This window comes from Mus musculus, chromosome 13, assembly GCF_000001635.26.
Source record: "Mus musculus strain C57BL/6J chromosome 13, GRCm38.p6 C57BL/6J".
NCBI lineage: Eukaryota > Metazoa > Chordata > Mammalia > Rodentia > Muridae > Mus > Mus musculus.
This window is the reverse complement of record NC_000079.6, coordinates 23,370,957-23,393,587: the sequence shown is the minus strand read 5'-3', so window position 1 is coordinate 23,393,587 and position 22,631 is coordinate 23,370,957. Positions and strand designations below refer to the sequence as shown.

Genomic DNA, 22,631 nt, shown 5'->3' with positions numbered 1-22,631 from the left:
AGTGCCTGGCAAACACAGAAGTGGATGCTCACAGTCATTTATGAGATGAAACACAGGGCACCCAATGGAGAAACTAGAGAAAGCACCCAAGGAGCTGAAGCGGTCTGCAACCCTATAGGTAGAACAACAATATGAACTAACCAGTACCCCCAGAGCTCGTATCTCTATCTGCATATGTAGCAGATGATGGCTTAGTAGGCCATCACTGGGAAGAGAGGCACCTTGGTAATGCAAACTTTATATGCCCCAGTACAGGGGAACGCCAGGGCCAAGAAGTGAGAGTGGGTGGGTAGGGGAGCAGGGGGAGGGTATAGGGAACTTTCGGGATAGCATTTGAAATGTATATAAAGAAAATATCTGAAAAGAAGAAGAAGAGGAAGAGGAAGAGGAAGAGGAAGAGGAAGAGGAAGAGGAAGAGGAAGAAGAAGAAGAAGAAGAAGAAGAAGAAGAAGAAGAAGAAGAAGAAGAAGAAGAAGAAAAAGAAAAAGAAAAGCAGCAGCAGCGGCAGCAGCACAGACAGGGGCTCCCTGGCCAACTCATCTAGTCTATTCAGAAAGTCACAGGCCAAAGAGATACTACTATCCCAAAACAAAACCAAAAACAACAAACCAACACCACCAATTGAACTGATTATCCTCTTAAATGTGCACACATGTATACAATATAGTGAAAATATATTTATACCTTTTTATCTTGGGTTTAAATTTTAAAATTATGTTATGTGTGTGTTCATGCACATGAATACAAATGCCTAAGGATGCCAGAAGAGGACATCCCATTCCTTGGAGCTAGAGACACAGGTGTTTCTGAGCTGCCTGATTGAGCGCTGGGAACCGACTCTGTTCCTCTTCATGAGAAGTGTGTGCTCTTAGCCATCACTACAACATAGTTGTACAATTATAACATCTGTCTCTGTTCAAAGAAACTTCATGAGACTCTGGGTTAATCACCAGCCATGTGACTTAGCTCACTTATCTAGAGCCCACCAGAGTGCTGCAGAGGCTCTTGGGTTCCTAAGGGCTGGCTGCCTTCAGGAGCTTCTGCAGGTCCCTGCCCCTGCCCTTACCATCTGTGTCTTTCCCCATCCCATCTCAAGCAAATGACTCGACTCCTCTCAACTGTGGGATGTGACTCATAAAAGGAGACATGCTCTCTTAATTCCAGGAGTCCATACAACCATTCTGTCCTATTCTTAGCAGATAGATTCATAAACTAAGGTCCTCAAGGTTTCCATGCCCGCCACCCCAGTCACTTCCTTTGTCAGTAAGATAGGAATAATGATGTTCAGGCTTATGGGAAGAAATGAGTGAAATAATATCAACAAGATGCTTAATGATTTTTGGAATTGGAAAAGAAGGAAAAAAAAACTACGATGAGGTCCCATCTTAATATTATTGTGAGACTTTTTGAGGAGAATATCCAAGACAACATGGTTGGAACTGCAAGATTTCATGGACTGTTGTGCAGGCCTGTCTCCCAGGCCTCATGGGAGCTGTTTATTCTTTTAAGTATTCATTTATAGGCGCTGCTTCAGTAGGGCATTGTGCAAAAGCAAAAGTTGGGTGAGGAGAAGGAAACAGAGTTAGAACAACGGAAAGGAAGAGCAGAGGGAGGCCTAGTCTCCCTACACCATGGTTTCACTGTGTGTGAGGTTCTTCAAGAGATAGGGTGGGGCAGGATGGATGACAAGTAGGAAACAGTGACTATTCCTTCTAAGACACAGCTAGGGAGGCTACCTCTTTTGGTCTTGTGGTTTGTGCAGCAGGTAGGGTAGCCTGTCAGTCTCATAATCTGAATGAAGGTCCTGAGTTTGATCCTTAAGAATTTTGCAGATTTCCCTTCAACGCAGTCTTGAAGCTATCCTCATGAACAAATGACCAGAGATTTAGTAGGACTCATTCTCTGGGTGCTGACTGAGAATTCCCTTCCCAGATGTTTTTCTGTTCTAATCTTTACGGAGCTCAGAGCCATGGAGGACACTGAGGCAGGCCTTGAGCTGAGCCTTCCTCTCTAGGTACTTAGAACATACTGAAGGACCAGAAGTTAAGTTTGTGGATTTCTAGACCCTTGAGCTAGCTGAAATGGGATTTATGACTGAATGAACTGTAGTCTCAGGCTCTAAGAACATTGGCTTGGGGGTCAGGTGGATCAATTTGAGGGGAGAACTGCAAAGCTTCTGTTGTCCTAAGGAGGATATAACAGCCAGAAGACGTGTAGGAGTGGTCTAAGAGAGGTCCAACTTGGAGAAGTAGAGTCTTCGAAAAAGCATTGCACATCTTACATTGCACATTGCATGCCTTGTGTTGCATGTCTCATTATTTCAACTGTAGCCTCAGAATTCTTCAAATTTCCAAGAATAAACAAAATGACACACATGCTTCTACAATGACATCAGGATAATCTGATATATATATGTCCACTGGTGGCCAAAAATGATAAAGGATAAAAACACCTGTACTTTGAGGGGCAGGAGCACCAGGGGAGGAGAGGGAAGGGGCGTGGCAGCAACCAGGTGTGGCTGCTGACTTAGTACCCATCCTGCCCTTAGTCCCCCTCAGGATAAAAGTGTTTCTCTTAAGAATAGCTCCAACAAGCAGGCAAAACAGGTGCTCTGTTAAATCTCTACCCTTTAATTAGAATTCCAGTCTTCCAGATGTCTGCATTGAGGCCTATGTTAGATTTTTTTTTTTATAGTGCAGTTGTCTGACCTGAAATTGGACACTTTTCAGGCTGCATTATAATATATATTACTTGACCTTCTTGGAATTTCTTGGGAAACAGAGTTTTCTTTTTACTTTTTTTCATTTCATTTTATTTGAAATATTGTATCTTAATTTTACATTTATTTTTATTAGATATTTTCTTTATTTACATTTCAAATGCTATCCCTTTTCCTCATTTCCCCTCCAAAAACCTGCTATCCCCTCCCCACTTTACCTGCTCACCAACCCACCCACTCCTGCTTCCTGGCCCTGGCATTCCCCTACACTGGGGCATAGAGCCTCCATAGGACCAAAGGCCTCTCCTCCCACTGATGACAGACAAGGCCATCTTCTGCTACATATGTGGCTGGAGTCATGGGTCCCTCCATGTGTACTCTTTGGTTGGTAGTTTAGTCCCTGGGAGCTCTGGGGGTACTGGTTAGTTCATAGTGTTGTTCCTCCTATGGGGTTGCAAACCCCTTCAGCTCCTTGGGTCCTTTCTCTAGTTCCTCCATCGGGGACCCTGTGCTCAGTCCAAGGACTGGCTGAGAGCATCTGCCTCTGTATTTGTTAGACAGTGGTAGAGCCTCTCAGGAGACAGATATATCAGGGACCTGCCAGCAAGTACTTGTTGGCATCCATAATAGTGTCTGGGTTTGGTGATGAAACAGAATTTTCAAATTCTAACAAGACATCTATCTAAGAAGAAGGAAAATGGGAAAAACATAATTTCCTGTGTTGCACATTATAAAATTCCTCCCAAGGATCCTCATGTCTGAATTGTTGGAACCTGTGAGGAGTTGCCATGCATGACTTTATATATATGTTAAGGTCACAGAACCAGGAAGAGAATTTAATTTAGCTTTGGGTTCTAGAAGGCCAAGAGTCCAAGATGGAGGGAGGCTGGAAGGCAGGCCTCAGGCATGGCTGCAAGAGCAGGAAGCTGAGAAATCCCACCCCAACTGCAAGCAGCAAGCAGAGATCTGGAAGTAGGGTGAGTCTACAAAGTCTCAAAGGTGACCTTGTGACACTTCTTGCAATGAAGGACCACCTCTGCAAACAGCTCTGCCAACTAGAAACCAAGTCTTCAAAGTACCAGAGACTAAGGTGGGACATTCCTCACTCATATTACCACAGAGACATTGCCTGAATTTACCCAGGTCAGCCCAATATAATCACATGTTTCAATAAGGATGGAGAACCTCTCCCTGATATTATCCAAAATAATTCACTGGCAGGTGGTTTAGAGAGAAATGAGAAGGAACTGGTCTTTCATTGCTGGCTTTGAAAATGGTGGAAGAGGGTTAACTGAAGGAAGAGATGAAACCTGGAAGCTGGGAAGAGAAGAAAAAGGATTCTCCTGATGAAACATGTACAGACAACACTCAGTTGTAACTGAGAGACTTAGACTAGAGTCTTGAGCTATAGAACTGTGGAATGATAAAACCATCACCATCACCATCATCATCATCATCACATTGTTAAACTCAGTATCTTTGAAGATATATGTGATAGCAAAAAAAAAAAAAATAGTCCATTGTTTGAGAATTGCTACTCCTCTCTTTTAAGGAAATGTTAGGACACAATTTCTTTCACGGAATAACTTCACAGCAAGAGTCTGGCACATACTTACTAAATGAGTAAATTAAAACTGTGTACCCCCAATGGTGTCCTAGAATTTTAGCTAGGGTGCTGTTGAATTTTTATTCAGTTGTTCTTCATAAAGAAGAGTCACCAAATGTCTTATCCAATGTGTTTTCTTGCTTTTAAAAGTTTCCCTTTTCCATCAACTTCTCAAAGTTTCTAAAGTTCATTTTGAGGGCTTCGTTGGTCTTAGAGGAACAAAGCACTGTTGACTGATTACCTGACGATTTAATATGTTTTTCTTATTAGTGAAACATTTATTATATTCTTAAAGATAGAGTTTCAATGTCTAAGGTTGAGGAAAGATGTTACAAATCAGTGTTGCAGTAGTTTGAATGAGAACTGTCTGCCCTAGGCTCCAGTATTTCACTTGGTCTCCAATTGGTGAGACTGTTAGGAGGAGTAGAAGGTTCAGTCTCGGCGGGAATTACTTCACTGAGAGTGGGCTCTGAGGTTAAAAAGCATCGTCTTCTTCCAGTGTGCTCCCTCTGCTTCATGTTCACAGTTTAAGATGTGAGCTTTAGGTACTCTGTTTTTGCCATCATGCCTGAGCTTAATTGTGCTACCAGAGACTCTTATCCCTCTGGAACTGTAAGCCAAAAATCAATTCTTTTTTTTAAGTTGCCTCTGCTCAGTATTTTATCACACCAACAGAAAAGTAACTTATACAGACGTTGCTATCAAAGAGTCGGCTGTTGCTGTGAAGAATGGTGAATATGGAAAATGTGGGACTTTGGACTAGAGAGACACTAGAGGATGTGAGGTCTTAGCTTCCTGTTGCTGTCCTGTGCCTGCTACCATGCTGTCCCTGTCATTTGGACTCAAATTCTCTAGAATTGATAAGCCAAGATAAACTTTCTCCTATACGTTACTTGGCCGTAGTGTTTTATCACAGCATCAGGAAAGTAACTGATATGGGTACTGTGAGAATCATCTTGGGGCTGTAGTTCTCTGGTGGAGCAAGACCTTGAGATTGCCTCTGAACATTCAACAAGACAACACAACATGGTAATATTGCTGAATGATCTAGGTACTGTCTACACTCACTCTATAAAACCGTCAACTCTGTCCTATTATGGGGGAAACACACATGTTTTTGTTTTACTATGAAGATTTATAGTTAGGAAAAGTCTTTACTTCCTTGGAGATAAAGAAAATACAATAATTGGGGCTGAAGTGATGGCTCAGCGGTTAAGAGTGCTTGCTGCTCTTGCAGAGGACTTTAGTTTTGTTCCCAGCACCTACATCAAGGTAACTCATGACCACATGTAACTCCATCTCCCAGGATCTGATGCTTGCATCTGGATTCTAGAGGCACCTGTACTCATACATGCAACATAGCCCCATATAGACATGTGCACACATGTATACATAATTAGAAGTTTTAAAAAATTAATTTTTGTTTTAAATTTTGGCACTGAGGATCAAACCCACAGTCAGGAGCATTGTGGGCAAGCACGTTACTACTGAGCCATAGCTCAAAAAAAAATTTTGGATGAAGTCTTAAGATTCTTATTTCTTGGGCTGGTGAGATGGCTCAGTGGGTAAGAGCACTGGACTGCTCTTCCAAAGGTCCAGAGTTCAAATCCCAGCAACCAAATAAATAAATCTAAAAAAAAAAAAAAAAAAAAAGATTCTTATTTCTTACTAATGATATCCTTCATGCCCAATGAATTTCAAAACAACACTTCCTTAGTTTATAACTATTGAGTTCCATATTTTTATAATAGTTTTTCCTACAATAAGAGTTATACTCCAATGAGGGCTGGTCCATTAAAACCATTAACATCCTCCCACTCAGATGTGGCAGGAGTTTCTTGGAAAGTAAGGGTTTATCCAATGAAATGACTTTACTTTCTTTGTCTTTGTTTAGCTGTTTAACTGATGACAACCTCTTCCTTTATGACCATCTTTACCCAAAAAATGTTTTCTTTTTAAAAATATAGTTGCTAAACCTATACTCTTGCGTGTATTTGAAGACACTTCTGTCCAACAAAACTAAACTGCGTTCATCTCCTTTATAATTTCCTAGAGGGTACACAAGCACACATATTCATGTGCACACACACATCCTTTGTATTCTGATAGTGAGCTTGCTGTTTCTATATATCCTATTTAAACATGTCACCTGCTCTGTAAGACCATTGTCTTTTACCAAATAAGAAATATACACAAAAATCATTCACTTTTAATCTGCCATTATGAGAATGTGCTCACATTTCTTCCGTGTGAGCCCATGGGCACATGTGAGGGTGAAGAGGAGAATGTGTTTTGGAAAAAGGCAGTAACCAATCAGTAGTTGTGTCTGTCAGGCAATATTGTCTATTTTTATATAATACAAAAAATATGCACTTATATAATACATGAAAGTATGTCTTTTTTTTCCTTTGGGAACCTTTTAATGGTGACCCATTTATTCTCTGTATCAGACCCACCTCATGGCACTTTACTTTTAATTTTCTCTGTACTAATCTGGCAGCTTCAAAGCCTACCTCTGGGTCACATGGTATTGAGTTTATTAACCTACAGTTTAACCATCTTCAAATATGCATGACTCTTTAAGTAGCTCAAAGGCACATTTTTAGACTTAAACAACAGTTTACTATGAGTTAGTAAAAACTACTGTGAACATATGGTCATGAAGGACACATCAACAGCCATCTGCTAGACTTTATGAAGGATGTGTTTCTGTGTGCAAGCGGTGGTTAATAGCATAGAAGGAGACTAGCAAGGCTCTCTCTCTCTCTCTCTCTCTCTCTCTCTCTCTCTCTCTCTCTCTCTGTGTGTGTGTGTGTGTGTGTGTGTGTGTGTGTGTGCTTCTTTATGTAGTCCTGTCCAACCTGTAGCTTGCAGTGTACAGAAGACTTGCCTTGTACTCACAGAAATCCCCCTGCCTCTGACTCCTGATTCCTGGGATTAAAGGCTGGTAATGCTTGCCAGCCTCTGTTTTAACCCTGTCCTCCTTATATAACCTGTTGGATGAAGATAAATAGGAATCAATTTTTAGGATATTTAATCTGCTACCTTCTTAGATAGCCAGCTCTCAAAACTCTCTCTCTCTCTCTCTCTCTCTCTCTCTCTCTCTCAGTTCCTGATTCCTGTCTACTCATTGGCCTCTTGGATGACAGGCAGCACTAACTAAAATATTCTCTTTACATATTTCATCAGCTTAGGTAATGTGGCTTTGAACCTTACAAGGAGGCCTCCGAGTTCTGTTCTGCATAAGTGGTCTGCCTTAATTTTGTTTATTCGATTGATTGATTTTTCTTCCCAAGTTAAGGCCTGTGTGGCCTCTGGTTTAGAGTTACTTTTCTGTTCTGTTTTGTTCTATCTGATCTATCTCACTTGACTATTAGATGTGGTGGCACAGCCTAAACAGCCTTTCCATGAACAGCCTTTGGGGACATGTCAAGTTGCCCATCCAAAAACTCAACTCTCACTTAAAAGGGTATAAGATAGTTTATTCTGAAACCACATTTGAGGGACTGGCCAGGAAACACAGATTAGCTTACCTTTAGTTCCAAGTTGCAGGGGACTGGTCTCAGTCGGCCCCTCAACCTGTGGGAGAATCAGGGTCCTGGTACAGGTGGGCAGGGAGTCTATGAAAAGTGACAAACAGACACGAACTCAAGGGAGTGTTGTATCTGAATGTAATTTGTCAAAGTAAGCATCAGACTTATATAATACAGAAGAAAACAAAGAAGTTAGGTGACACAACTGCCAAGGTACATTGAAGTTATCTGACACAAAACAGAGAAATGCATACAAAAGACTGGCAGAAACCTGGCAATGTTTACAATTGAGATAAGAACAGCCCTACCTAGAGATAGCTATTGACAGGGGCCAGGTGAGGATTTCACACCCTAGTCACAATTTATGCTATTCCTCTGAGCCTTGTGAAAGCTTGCACCAGGGGGTTCTACTCTAGCAGACCTTTTCATGAATAATGCAATACTGTAGGTCTTCCTAAAACCACAACCCTCCTTTTTCCTAGGCCATGGTAAAATTTTGCATATGGGAGTAATTTGGTTGCTCTTTTAAGTATCTGTAGGGAATTTCCCTTTGTCAGAAGAACTCACCAACTTTCTTCTAATATGCAATGTAATCTGCCACACCTGACTGTAATGAGAATTCCAAGTTTACTATTTTGAACTAGCCCTGAGAATACTAGCTCCTATCAGCAAACCAAGATGCCTGATTACTGTCAACACTGGGGCATTTCGTCTGGATGAATAACATTCTTATGACATTCCAAGCCCAGGGTCAGCTCAAGGACTGCCTAGGACATTGGTGAAAGCCAGGCAGTAGAGTTCAACCTGATTTGGTATTAGTAAAATCATTTCTTGGAGGCACCTATAATAAAACAATACTGAAAGAAATCACACAGATCCATACACTGACTAACGCAGGGACAGGTTTGGAGCATTCATACCAAGGTTCCAGGAGACTGAGTTTCCTTGAAACTCTTTGTCTTGGAACTGCATCCAAGCCTTTAGGCCTGTCATGCAGTCTTCACTGGAGTGGGTGTAGCACCAAGTCACGATTTGGAAACATTTTCATGAAGTTGTAATAGTAACAGAACAAAGACCTTCATGATGTAAGGCATGTTTTAATACACAGGCAATGGCTTTAAGGCTGCAGCTCCCCACAACAGAAACCCCGTCTTTCTGTGATATTTTTGTGGCATTAGTAAATGTTTTTTGTTGGAAATTATATTTCATTTGTCTTTCTTTCCTTTAATCATTTTAAGGTGTGTGTATGTGTAGTAAAACTATCTCATTTTAATTAGCACAAGTCTATGACTTGGTGACATTAATTATATCTACAGTACTATACATTGCTATTACTACCTGTGCTTAGCCCTCAAGTTTATTCTTTTGTAAGTCACTACATTCTTAACTCATATAAAACATTTGACTTCAGGAAGAGCCCAGAATCAACCCCTCTCGTCACATTAGTTCACTTACTTGTGCTGTCCTCTCTCATGTCTCTGCTCTGGGCTCTAGGTCACAATCCCTAATTTGTGTGCCTCAAGTCACAGCTCTCATCACTAGATCAAAGGAGACACTCTTCAGAACCAAAAGATACAGATATGCCATGTCTTTCGTCCAATCAGTTCTTCCAGATGAGAATACAACAACTCTTAAGGAAAAGGAGAAAGGGCCAAGGGACTGTAGATAAAAGAATGCTAGTTAGCACAACAAACTGGAAGGGGAAAGTAGTGGTCATGATACTGGATTAGAAGGAAATAGGAAGAACATGGCTTCTGTGAGCAGGATAATTTTAAAAAGCACCAGGTTTTTGGTACATGAGCCTATATTATAAGGCTTGTGCCAGAAATAATTGTGCAATGGTTTCTAGCCTGCTCCAGAGTATTCTCCATAGATCTGGTAGGGAAAAAAAACAGAGGTTATTTTTAAAAAGATGTCCTAGATACTAAGTGTCTTCCTGCTAAAGAAATCTGAGTTGTAGTGTACAGGGAGAGAAGGAGGCTGAACATGAGACAGATTGAAGGCAACAGAAACTTGAGTTAGTGTCCTGAGCCCCTCAGGAGAGGACCATCCTGGTGAGAAGGAATGAAACTATGATGAGCTAGAACAAGCTATACTCAGAGTGTCTCTCCACTATCCCTCTCCTCCAGACTTTACTCAATCCCTCCACTTGGGCATTTTTCCCCACCCCATATTTATTTTTAAACTGTTTTAATTTCCCCTTTTCCCGGTTTTTCAGTTTCTTAAAAAACTGTGTGCATCTGTAGATGTGAGTGCAGGCACCCTCAGAGATTGTTGAATCCTTTGGAGCTGGAATTTAAGGTGGTTTTAAGCTACCTAAAATGGGTGCTGGGAATTGAACTCAGTAACTATCCTTAACTGCTGAGTCATCTTTTTTTTTTTTTTTTTGGAAAAAGACTTGAGGGGAGGCCAACTTCTTATGAGGGTTTTGAGTGAGGACTAGTTGTCTAGAGGGAAACTGAATTGGACAGTAAGGACTCACTCAATTGGGGCTCAGGGATGAGATTCCTTGATGACTTTGACCAAGACTGTCTTCAAGGCAAATGAGATATGCCTTATCTTTCTCCTTTTCATGGGCTTCCTGCCTAAGCTCCAAAAGCATTTGTTGGAATGTGAGGGCTAGATGGGTGATGTGTGATACCAGCTGGATAATCTCATGACATATAGCAGGTCCCTCAAAATAAAAGGCCTTTATATAAAGCCTCAAAAGTAGTCGGTATCAATGGCCACAAGATATTCCCTAGTCACATAAAAGGTAACAGCAGTAACTTTGCCCAAGACATTTGGATCTCTTGCACCTATCTAGCGAGACTGTGTTATCAGCAGGCCAATTGTTATCTCTGTCTCCCTAGATTGAGGGTACTAGGCACAGTGGAGACTAAACTGTATTCCTAGAGTTGTTTTTTTCTTTTTTCTTTTTTCTTTTTTTTTTAAGGCTCTATATTTTATTACTGGACAAACACCCTAATTTAAGACACAAGCAAATCTCCAGGTTGAAATGTTGAAATCCGTCTGGTAGGATTGATGACAATTCAGTATAAATCCTCAGTCTTGCCATTGTGTGGATCCTTACAGACCCAGCTTCTCTCTCCTCCAGTGTCTTCTCTTAGAGTTATAGCTGATTTTGCTACCAGTTTTCATCCGGGTCCACTGAGGAATAGGACGATTTTGCTTTTGTTTCTTGGCCAGAAATCACTTGATTCTGAAAGTCTTGTGAGAAGACATGGTGAGAAGCCAAATCAGGAGTAGTGTGCACAATGGCGAAGGAAAGGAGAAGAGAGATCCCTAGGGTTCTAAAGACTCCCTGATGACGTTTGCTTTGAAGGATGGCTTATCACGTTGTATGCTCCCAGGCATTCTGAATTTAGGAGTAGTTTAATTTGAGTAGGTCATGATCACATACCACGATCTTTCTGTTTGGCAAGGGAAAGTATCAATCTATCCAGAGAAGCCACATAACAGTAGTAAACAGATTTTTATGTTCTTCTGGTTAATGGGTAGAATCTATCTGCCAGTCTTCTCCTGGGTATTGTCCCTGATTCTGCATTCCAGAGGGAAACGTGATTTTTGTAGGAATTACTTTTGACAGACTTGAGACTAAACAATGACAGGTATAACCTCCAATAGTCCTCTCTCTGTAAATATCTTTTCAACTGAATGGCATAACTTTCTTCCCAGGTTGTAAGTTTCATGAAGAGATTTTTAAAGATTTTCCATTATAGGGACTTATGTAGCCACAAATAACCATCAGCAGTGACCCACTATCCAGGATGATCCAAACTATAACCCTCTTCATGGGCCTCCTCTTTCTTGAGGGAGGAATATTATAAAGACTTTCAAGAGGAGGAAGTCTTCTTCCAATAAAAGAGAAAACATTTCTTCTACCCTAAGTGCTGCAACTTTGGCAGCACCACAGACTAGATTGTTATCCAAGATCATCAGTCCCATTCCTTTTTGTATTCTTGGCAGTGTATGACTCCAGTCTCCTGGGGAAACAGGACCTCATATAATAACTCCAAGATCTTCTTAGAGTGTTTGATAGATGTCCCCAAGGTGGTCAGTAATCCTGTCTCCTCCAGAAGGCAGCATAAGCATGCAGTATCAAGTGTGTATATTTGGAATTTGTATAAATATTTACCTGTTTTCCTTTACCAACAGTCCCTGTTAGGATGATAAACTCTTCCAGCTGAGCCGTGGTGTTAACTCAGAGTCTCAACTGGTTACAACTGTATGCCCCAGTCTCTGAGTTCCATTCTGTACAAACTCCCATCAGTGCATAGCTGAAATTGAGATTTCCTAAGGGTTGGTCTTGAAGGTGAGGTCTGGCACCACAGGTTTCTAACAAGGCTTCACAGAATGAGTGTTTGAGATTTTTCTCATCAGCTGGGTTAAGAGAAAAGTAGACCTTAAAGATCACCTCTGCCTACTATGAGGAGAGCCTGATAGCTTGTCATCTCGCTGTCCAGTAGCCAGAGGTACCCCTTGGCATTAAGAATCCATTCATACTATAGGGAGTATATACAACCAGAGGCTTTCCTAGACTCTACTTGTGTGCTTCAAGGACCAGAAATCCTGCTGCTGCAAATGCTCTCTCAGGCATCCTGTCCACCCTTTAGCCACTGAATCTAGCTCCTTGTTGAGGTAGTTCACTGACTGGGATGTTGGTCCCATTGTATTAAGACTCCTGGGAAATCTCCTTCCTTTCAGTTACATAAAGGGGAAATCAAGGTTAAATGATGAGGTGGTTTTTTTTTTCTGTTCTTCTTTATTTTATTAGATATTTTCTTTATTTACATTTCAAATGCTATCCGGAAAGTTCCCTATACCCTCTCCCGCCCTGCTCCCCTACTTCTTGGCCCTGGTGTTCCCCTGTACTGGAACATATAAAGCTTACAAAATCAAGGGGCCTTTCTTCCCAATGATGGCCAACTAGGCCATCGTCTGCTACATATGCAGCTAGAGACACGAGCTCTGGGGTACTGGTTAGTTTATATTGTTGTTCCACCTATAGGGTTGCAGACCCCTTCAGCTCCTTGGGTACTTTCTCTAGCTCCTCCATTGGGGGCCCTGTGTTCCACCCTATAGATAACTGTGAGCATCCATGTCTGTATTTGCCAGGCACTGGCATAGCCTCATACGAGACAGCTATATCAGGGTCCCTTCAGAAAAATCTTGCTGGCATATGCAATAGTGTCTGGGTTTGGTGTCTAATTATAGGATGGATTCCCAGGTGGGGTAGTCTCTTGATAGTCCATCCTTTTGTCTTTGCTCCAAACTTTGTCTCTGTAACTCCTTTCATGGGTATTTTGTTCCCTATTCTAAGGAGGAATGAAGTATCCACATGTTGGTCTTCCTTCTTCTTGATTTTCTTGTGTTTTGCAAATTATATCTTGGGTGTTCTATGTTTCTGGGCTAATATCCACTTATCGGTGAGTGCATATGTAATGACTTCTTTTGTGATTGGGTTACCTCATTCAGGATGATATTTTCTAGTTCCATCCATTTCCCTATAAATTTCATAAATTCATTGTTTTTAATAGCTGTGTAGTACTCCATTGTGTAAATGTACCACATTTTCAATATCCATTCCTCTGTTGAAGGACATTTGGGTTCTTTCCAGCTTCTGGCTATTATAAATAAGGCTTCTATGAACATACTGGAGCATGTGCCCTTATCACCAATTGGAACATCTTTTGGGTATATGCCCAGGAGAGGTATTGCTGGAACTTCCGGTAGTACTATGTCCAATTTTCTGAGGAACCGCCAGATTGACTTCAGGAGTGGTTGTACAAGCTTGCAATCCTACCAGCAATGGAGCAGTGTTCCTCTTTCTCCACATCCTAGCCAGCATCTGCTGTCACCTGAATTTTTGATCTTAGCCATTCTGACTGGTATGAGGTGGAATCTCAGAGTTGTTTTGATTTGCATTTCCCTGATGATTAAGGATGCTGAACATTTTTTCAGGTGCTTCTCAGTTCTTCGGTATTACTCAGTTGACAATTCTTTGTTTAGCTCTGTACTCTGTTTTTTAATGGGGTTACTTGAATTTCTGGAGTCCAGCTTCTTGAGCTCGTTGTATATATTGGATATTAGTTCCCTATCAGATTTAGGATTGGTAAAGATCCTTTCCCAATCTGTTGGTGGCCTTTTTGTCTTATTGACCGTTTCTTTTGCCTTACAGAAGCTTTGCAATTTTATGAGGTCCCATTTGTCAATTCTTGATCTTACAGCACAAGCCATTGCTGTTCTATTCAGGACTTTTTCCCCTGTGCCCATATCTTCGAGGCTTTTCCCCACTTTCCCTTTATGAATTTCAGTGTCTCTGGTTTTGTGTGGAGGTCTTTGATCCACTTAAACTTGAGCTTTGCACAAGGACATAAGAATGGATCAATTCACATTCTTCTACATGATAACCGCCAGTTGTGCCAGCACCATTTGTTGAAAATGCTGTCTTTTTTTCCACTGAATGGTTTTAGCTCCCTTGTCAACGATCAAGTGACCATAGCTGTGTGGGTTCATTTCTGGGTCTTCAATTCTATTCCATTGATCTACCTGTCTGTCGCTGTACAAGTACCATGCAGTTTTTATCACAATAGGTCTGTAGTACAGCTTGAGGTCAGGCATGGTGATTCCATCAGAGGTACTTTTATTGTTGGGAATAGTTTTTACTATCCTAGGTTTTTATTATTCCAGATGAATTTGAAAATTGCCCTTTCTAATTCGTTGAAGAATTGAGTTGGAATTTTGATGGGGATTGCATTGAATCTGTAGATTGCTTTCGGCAGGATAGCCATTTTGAGTATATCAATCCTGCCAATCCATGAGCATGGGAGATCTTTCCATCTTCTGAGATCTTCAATTTATTTCTTCAGAGACTTGAAGTTCTTATCATACAGATCTTTCACTTCCTTGGTTAGAGTCACACCAAGGTATTTCATATTATTTGTGACTATTGTGAAGGGTGTTGATTCCCTAATTTCTTTCTCAGCCTGTTTATCCTTTGTGTAGAGAAAGGCCATTGATTTGTTTGAGTTAATTTTATATCCAGCTACTGCACTGAAGCTGTTTATCAGGCTTAGGAGTTCTCTGGTGGAATTTTTAGGGTCACTTATATATACTATCATATTATCTGCTAATAGTGATATTTTAACTTCTTTTCCAATTTGTATCCCCTTGATCTTCTTTTGTTGTCGAATTGTTCTGGCTAGGACTTCAAGTACACTGGTGAATAGGTAGGGAGAGAGTGGACAGCCTTGTCTAGTCCCTGATTTTAGTGGGAATGCTTCGAGTTTCTCTACATTTAGTTTGATGTTGGCTACTATTTTGCTGTATATTGCTTTTATTATGCTTAGGTATGGGTCTTGAGTTCCTGATCTTTCCAAGACTTTTATCATGAATGGGTGTTAGATTTTGTCAAATGCTTTCTCAGCATCTAATGAGATGATCGTGTGGTTTTTGTCTTTGAGCTCGTTTATATAGTGGATTACGTTGATGGATTTCCATATATTAAACCATTCATGCCTCACTGGGATGAAGCCTACTTGGTCATGATAGATGACTGTTTTGATGGGTTTTTGGATTCGGTTAGCGAGAATTTTATTGAGTATTTTTGCATCGGTATTCATAAGGGAAATTGGTCTGAAGTAATCTTTCTTTGTTGGATCTTTGTGTGGTTTAGTAATTGTGGCTTCATAGAATGAATTGGGTAGATTACCTTCTGTTTCTATTTTGTGGAATAGTTTGAGGAAAGTTCAAATTAGGTCTTCTTTGAAGCTCTGATAGAACTCTGCACTAAACCCATCTGGTCCTGGACTTTTTTTGGTTGGGAGACTATTGATGCCTGTTTCTATTTCTTTAGGGGAAATGGGACTGTTAAGATCATTAATCTGATCCTGATTTAACTTTGGTACCTGGTATCTGTCTAGGAAGTTGTCCACTTCATCCAGGTTTTCCAGTTTTGTTGAGTATAGCCTTTTGTAGAAGGATCTGATGGTGTTTTGGATTTCTTCAGGATCTGTTGTTATGCCTCCCTTTTCATTTCTGATTTTGTTAATTAGGATGCTGTCCCTGTGCCCTCTAGTGAGTCTGGCTAAGGGTTTATCTATCTTGTTGATTTTTTCAAAGAACCAGCTCCTGGTTTGGTTGATTCTTTGAATAGTTCTTGTTTCCACTTGGTTGATTTCAGCCCTGAGTTTGATTACTTCCTGCCGTCTACTCCTCTTGGGTGAATTGCTTCCTTTAGTTCTAGAGCTTCTAGGTGTGTTGTCAGACTGCTAGTGTGTGTTCTCTCTAGTTTCTTTTTGGAGGCACACAGGGCTATGAGTTTTCCTCTTAGAACTGCGTTCATTGTGTCCCATAAGTTTGGGTTTGTTGTGCTTCATTTTCATTAAATTCTAAAAAGTCTTTAATTTCTTTTTTTATTTCATCCTTGACCAAGGATTCATTGAGTAGAGTGTTGTTCAGTTTCCACGTGAATGTTGGCTTTCTATTATTTATGATGTTATTAAAGATCAGGCTCCCCTCAACAGAGGAATGGATACAGAAAATGTGGTACATTTACACAATGGAGTACTACTCAGCTATTAAAAAGAATGAATTTATGAAATTCCTAGGCAAATGGATGGACCTGGAGGGCATCATCCTGAGTGAGGTAACCCAATCACAAAGGAACTCGCACAATATGTACTCACTGATAAGTGGATATTAGCCTGAAACTTAGGATACACAAGATATAAGATACAATTTGCTAAACGCATGAAACTCAAGAAGAACAAAGACCAAAGTGTGGACACTTTGCCCCTTCTTAGAAATGGGAACAAAACACCCATGGAAGGAGTTACAGAGACAAAATTTGGAGCTGTGACCAAAGGATGGATCATCTAGTGATTGACATATCCAGGAATCCATCCCATAATCAGCTTCCAAACGCTGACACCATTGCATACACTAGCAAGATTTTGCTCAAAGGACCCTGATATAGCTGTCTCTTGTGAGACAATGCCGGGGCCTAGCAAACACAGAAGTGGATGCTCACAGTCAGCTATTGGATGGGTCACACGGCCCCCAATGGAGGAGCTAGAGAAAGTACCCAAGGAGCTAAAGGGAACTGCAACCCTATAGGTGGAACAACAATATGAACTAACCAGTACCCCGGAGCTCTTGTCTCTAGCTGCATATGTATCAAAAGATGGCCTAGTCAGCCATCACTGGAAAGAGAGGCCCTTTGGACTTGCAAACTTTATATGCCCCAGTACAGGGGAACGCCAGGGCCAAAAAGGGGGAGTGGGTGGGTAGGGGATTGGGGGGGCACGGGGAACTTTTGGGATAGCATTGAAAATGTAAATGAGGAAAATACCTAATTAAAAAAAAAAAAGAAAAAAAAAAGATCAGGCTTAGTCCGTGGTGATCAGGTAGGATGCATGGGACAATTTCCATATTTTTGTATCTGTGGAGGCCTGTTTTGTGACCAATTATATGGTCAATTTGGAGGAGGTATCATGTGGTGCTGTAAAGAAGGTATATCCTTTTATTTTAGGATAAAATGTTCTGTTGATATCTATTTGAGTTAGGATCTTTTTGCTTTTTGCATTTTATTTGATTGTTGTGCCCATGTTCTCTATGGAATCTTCTGCACCTGAGAGTCTCTCTTCCATTTCTTGTATTCTGTTGCTGCTGCTTGTTATCTATGGTTCCTGATTTCTTCCTTGGGTTTCTATCTCCAGAGTTGTCTCACTTTGGGTTTTCTTTATTGTTTCTACTTCCCTTTTTTGGTCTTGTGTGGAGAGCCGTGTTGCGAGCAATCACTGAGGAGAGCCCTGCATGCCATGAGCAATCACCATTATAAGATGGCGCTGGGCTCCGCTGTGCCTAACTAGTAAACAAGCCTTGTACGCAGGTGCGAGAGTGAACTCACTCCTAGTCACTGCCCATTCTCGGGGCGTAATAGTGGAGTGATGGGTGAGCAATGAATCAGGAGCTGTCACGCCACATCAGGTGCTGAAACGTCATGCTGCGAGCTATATAAGCAGCGCCATTTTCCCGGTTCGGGGTCTTCCTGAGAAGTAAGCAATAAAGCTTTTGCCGCAGAAGATTCTGGTGGTTGCGTCTTTCTTGCCGGTCGAGTGGGACGCAATAGTCTTGGATGGTTTTGTTCAATTCCATCACCTGTTTGGTTGTGTTTTCCTGTAATTCTTTAAGGACTTCTACCTCGTTAGCAGTATTCTCCTGTATTTTTTAAGTGAGTTATTAATGCCCTTCTTAAAGTCCTCTACCAGCATCATGAGATATGCTTTTAAATCCGAGTCCTGATTTTCGGGTGTGTTGAGGTATCCAGGACTGGCTGAGGTGGGAGTGCTAGATTCTGATGATGGTGAGTGGTCTTGGTTTCTGTTAGTAAGATTCTTACGTTTGCCTTTCGCCATCTGTTAATCTCTGGCGTTAATTGTTATAGTTGTCTCTGGTTGGAGCTTGTTCCTCCTGTGATTCTGTTAGCCTCTATTAGCAGTCCTGGGAGTCCAGATCTCTCCTGAGTTTCAGTGGTCAGAGTACTCTCTGCAGGCAAGCTCTCCTCTTGCGGGGAAGGTGCACAGAGGTCTGGTATTCAGGCCTGCCTCCTGGCTGAAGATGAAGGCCCAAAACAGGGCCTGTTCCAGAAGATGTGTTGCCTCTGCAGTCTGCACTCTCACCTGCACAGATTGGTCTCCGAGGGATCCAGTATACAAGATGGCTCTCTCACCTGCTCTGGAGGTCAGAGCCCTCCCAGGTGGCTACCTCTCCTCTGTCGGAGAAAGGTGCCCGGATGTCTGGAGCCCAAAATGGGGTCTGTCCCAGAAGCTGTGTCACTTCTGCCTGTCCCAGAAGCTGTGTTGCTTCTGCAGTCTGCTCACTCACCCTTCGCAGTCCTAGAGCTGACCTGTGCAGACTGGTCTCCCAGGGATCTGGGACACAAGATGGCTCCCTCACCTGCTCCGGCAGTCAGAGCTTTACCAAGTGGACACCTCTCCTCTGGCAGGGAAGGTGCCCGGATGTTGGAGCCCAAAATGGGGTCTGTCTCAGAAGCTGTGTCGTTTCTGCCTGTGCCAGAAGCTGTGTAGCTTCTACAGTTCGCTCGCTCACCTTCTGCAGTCTGCGAGCTGACCTGCGCAGAGGTGAGGTTGTTTGAATGGGAATGGCCCCCATAGACTCATGTGTTTGAATGCTTGGCCCATAAAGAGTGGCACTATTGGGACATGTGACCTTGTTGGAGCAAGTGTGGCCTTGTTGGAGGAAGTGTGTCATTGTGGGGGCAGATTTTGAGATCTCAGAAGCCCAGGTTGGTTCTCTCCCTTTTGCCAGCGGGTTAAGATGTATAACTCTCAGCTCCCTCCTTCTCCAGCACCATGTCTGCTTGCACACCACCATGTTCCCTGCCATGACAATAATGGACTAAACTTCTGAAACTGTAAGCCAGCCCAAATTAAACGTTTTCCTTTATAAGAGTTGTTATGGTCATGGAGTCTGTTCACAGCAATAAAAACCCTAAGAAAAATGTATAGCCCCATACCAGGGACCAAGTAAGTATCTCTTTGAGTAGCCTTAGGTTTCCATATGAGAGAGTTGGGGGGCATTGCTGAGCCCCATTAAGAAGCTGATAGAGAGACCTAGCCAGCTGTACACATCCAGGAATCCAGGTTCTTCAGAAACCCATAATCCTGAAGAAAGCCCTCAGATGCTTGACAGCTTGGGAGAGGAGATAAGTTAGCATAGGCTGGGCCATTCAAACCTAGACTTCATTTTCCTAATATCATTTCTAAGTATGTAACTTAGGAGTGGCATAGTTGGGCCAGTCCCCAGGAAACCTTACATTTCTCATTTGGTCTTCTATCTTTATGTCCTTTTTATATATTTTTTGTTTTCTCCTTGAGACCAGAGTAGGAACTGAAAGGAGCTGCTGGGCTATTTCCTTCTTGTCCTGTGGTTTCTTGTGATTTGATTTCTTAGTTGTTGTGGCCTGGTCTCCTTGACCTTCATTTTACCATTTCTACAGTCCAGACAATGAGCCAACCCAGGTGTGTTCCTGGTTTTGAATGAGTACAAGTAGCAAAAAGGAAGAAACAATAGGCCCATAGCAAAACATCCTCAAATCTACATATACCGGTCCTGGTTACTGTTCTATTGCTATAAGGAAATAACATGACCAAGGCAACTTATAATTGGGGGATTGCTTACAGTTTTAAAGTGTTGGTCTGTGATTGGCATCATGGTGGGAAGCATGGTGGCAGGTAGGCAGGTATGGTACCAGGGCAGTAGCTGAAAGTTTATATCTGATCCACAAGAAGAAGGGGAGGAAGAGAAAAAGAAAGAGAGACAGAGAGACAGAGAGACAGAGAGAGAGACAGAGAGACAGAGAGAGAGAGAGACAGAGAGAGACAGAGACAGAGACAGAGAGACAGAGAGAGAGATTGAGCATGGTGTGGGTTTTTGAAACATCAAAGCCCACCCCTAGTGACACACTTCCTCCAACAAGACCATACTTCCTAATCCTTCCTAAACAGTCCACCTACTGAAAACCCAATATTTGACCACATGAGCCTATAGGACCATTCTCATTCAAAAGGCTAAAACAACTTTCCCAAGAAATCAAGAAAGAAAACTTTTGTTCCAACTATTGTAATAAAGTTACTGGTTGAGAGACATCTAGGTAGAAAGCCCTGTCTTCTTTATAAGTGAGCATCACATTATCTGTTTTTACTATAAATATCTTTATGTTGTGAGATAAGCAGTAACTTCTATTGACTTTTTTAGCTGACATTAAGGACAACATCATGGCTTTATTTGTGTGTTCTTTAATTGTCCTCCTTTTTCCTGTCACAGAGTCAGCGAGCCAACCTGACCCAGAACAATGGCTTTGGAGGATATTTTGAGATGAACTTGCTCAGTTCTGAAGTGGATGGATGAAGTCCCATTTTCACAGCCAGCTTTTGTGTGACCTTAAATAGCACATGGAAATTCACCACTGTTGTCTATACCCCATGTGCTCCTCTTTAAAACTAAACTTAGTGATTTACAGTGGACAGGGAACTCACTGTTGAGTCAACGACAACTGGCTGGACCCCAAACACCTGTCTTCCTTCTGATCTTCTACAGTTGTCCAAATGAATCATACTTGCTTGTTAGGAATGGGGACTGACAAGCTGTACAAAACATTTCCTTTCCCTCAAGAGTATTAGATGAGACTGAATGTTTAACATTAATAGATTGTCCTTTGGCCTCTTTAAACTTTATAAGGTCATGGTTGCAAGGCAGTCTGCACTCATGATTGGGCTAACAAATATATATCTTCTTTTACCCATGCTTAACCTGAGATCTTTCCTGCCAAGTCTTTGGTGGTCAACTGCTTAAAAACCTTTATCCACAGCCAGTTTGGTTTGGTTTGAGACAGGGTCTTATTATTATTAGCCCTGTTGTTTTGGAGTTCTCTATGTAGGCCAGACTGTTCTTAAACTCATAGAGTTTTGCTTGCCTCCAGCTTCCAAGTGCTACGCTTAAGTGTGTGTGCCTTTATGCCTGGCTTCAATTTTTATTTTAAAGGTAGAAGTTGACTTTTACAATTTTCTACTTGTAGTACTTGGCTATATTATACAGTAGAATGTAATGTTCATTTACTTTAAAATTAAGTGGGACCTGCAAATTAATTGTTCACCAAATTAATTTGATACTTGTGCACTATTGTTCTGTGTGTCAGTGGAAAACCTCAGATGCTTCAGCAACTTAGAAAACAAAGAGAAACAGGGTTGATAAGGTGCCTGGAACACAAGTGTCTATACCATATAAACATGGCTCACAGTATATACCATCCAAACATCACCCAGGAGTCTACTTCACCTGATCTCTTTGTAGTATCTGACCCTGCCAGCAAAAGTCAATTTTACTTATTATCTTTGTCTCAGCATCTAAAACTGAAAACACAAAGAAAAAAAAACTTTAAAAAATGTTTGAACTTCAGATATAACTAGGCTGCTGCAGTATGCTTGAAATTTCGGGGTTAATTCTCTTTTAAAGCATTTACTTTGTGTACATATGTGGTGTGTGGGTGGGGTGGTACAAACATGCTACCATACAAGTGTGGAGGTCAGAAGACAGCATGGGAAGTCAGTTCTTCTGCCTCCTAAGTACTGAGCATCAAACTTGGGTTTTCAGCCTAGGCAACAGGCATCTTTATCCACAGAGGCACCTTCCTTCTGGCCTGTACTTCTCATTTCTTTCAAGATGAAGTTTGCTTCTTTGAAATAACTGTGGCTTGTTTCCATCCCACTTCATTTTCATCTTATTTATACTTATAATCTTTTACGTCACGCCTAACTGTCTATTCTTCTCTGAACTTCTTGCAGAATGCAAGCCAAGTGCCCCCATCTCTGTGCTCCCACACCATCTTTTACAACGAAACGGCTGACATCTGCAGTTCATCCTAGAATGTGAGCATGAGACTAGCCAGCTCAGGGCTGAGATGGCCTGTGTATTTGTATTGTATTGTAATGCCAGATGACGTAGAGAATAGCAACGAATGTTCAGAAACTGAGTGCACTAAGTACTCTGCTTGGGCCAATATTTTGACTAAAGTGGCTCAGCACTTATCACACCTTCGTAATGTGCTGTCCAGCACTTCCCCACAATACTCTGAGGTAGCCATAAGTATGGCGGCGGCTCCAGTAATTGATTCTGGTTCAAATCAGCTTCCCGTTATTAAATGTATAAGTCGGCAAGTTAATCTTCCGGTTTACAGTGGCTGTTAAGA

The 22,631-nt window shown here is 41.6% G+C and overlaps 1 long non-coding RNA gene and 1 pseudogene across 1 annotated transcript in view; both read right to left on the bottom strand.

Annotated features, from left to right (window-relative positions):
- Nucleotides 1-7,788: 7,788 nt before the first annotated feature.
- The window catches only part of 4930586N03Rik (RIKEN cDNA 4930586N03 gene), a 72,275-nt gene continuing 57,432 nt past the window's right edge, over nucleotides 7,789-22,631 (bottom strand). The window contains exon 4 of the long non-coding RNA NR_131052.1: nucleotides 7,789-7,945. This is a non-coding gene — a long non-coding RNA (RIKEN cDNA 4930586N03 gene). The remainder of the gene's footprint in view (nucleotides 7,946-22,631) is intronic.
- Gm11334 lies at nucleotides 10,928-11,291 on the bottom strand (annotated as a pseudogene).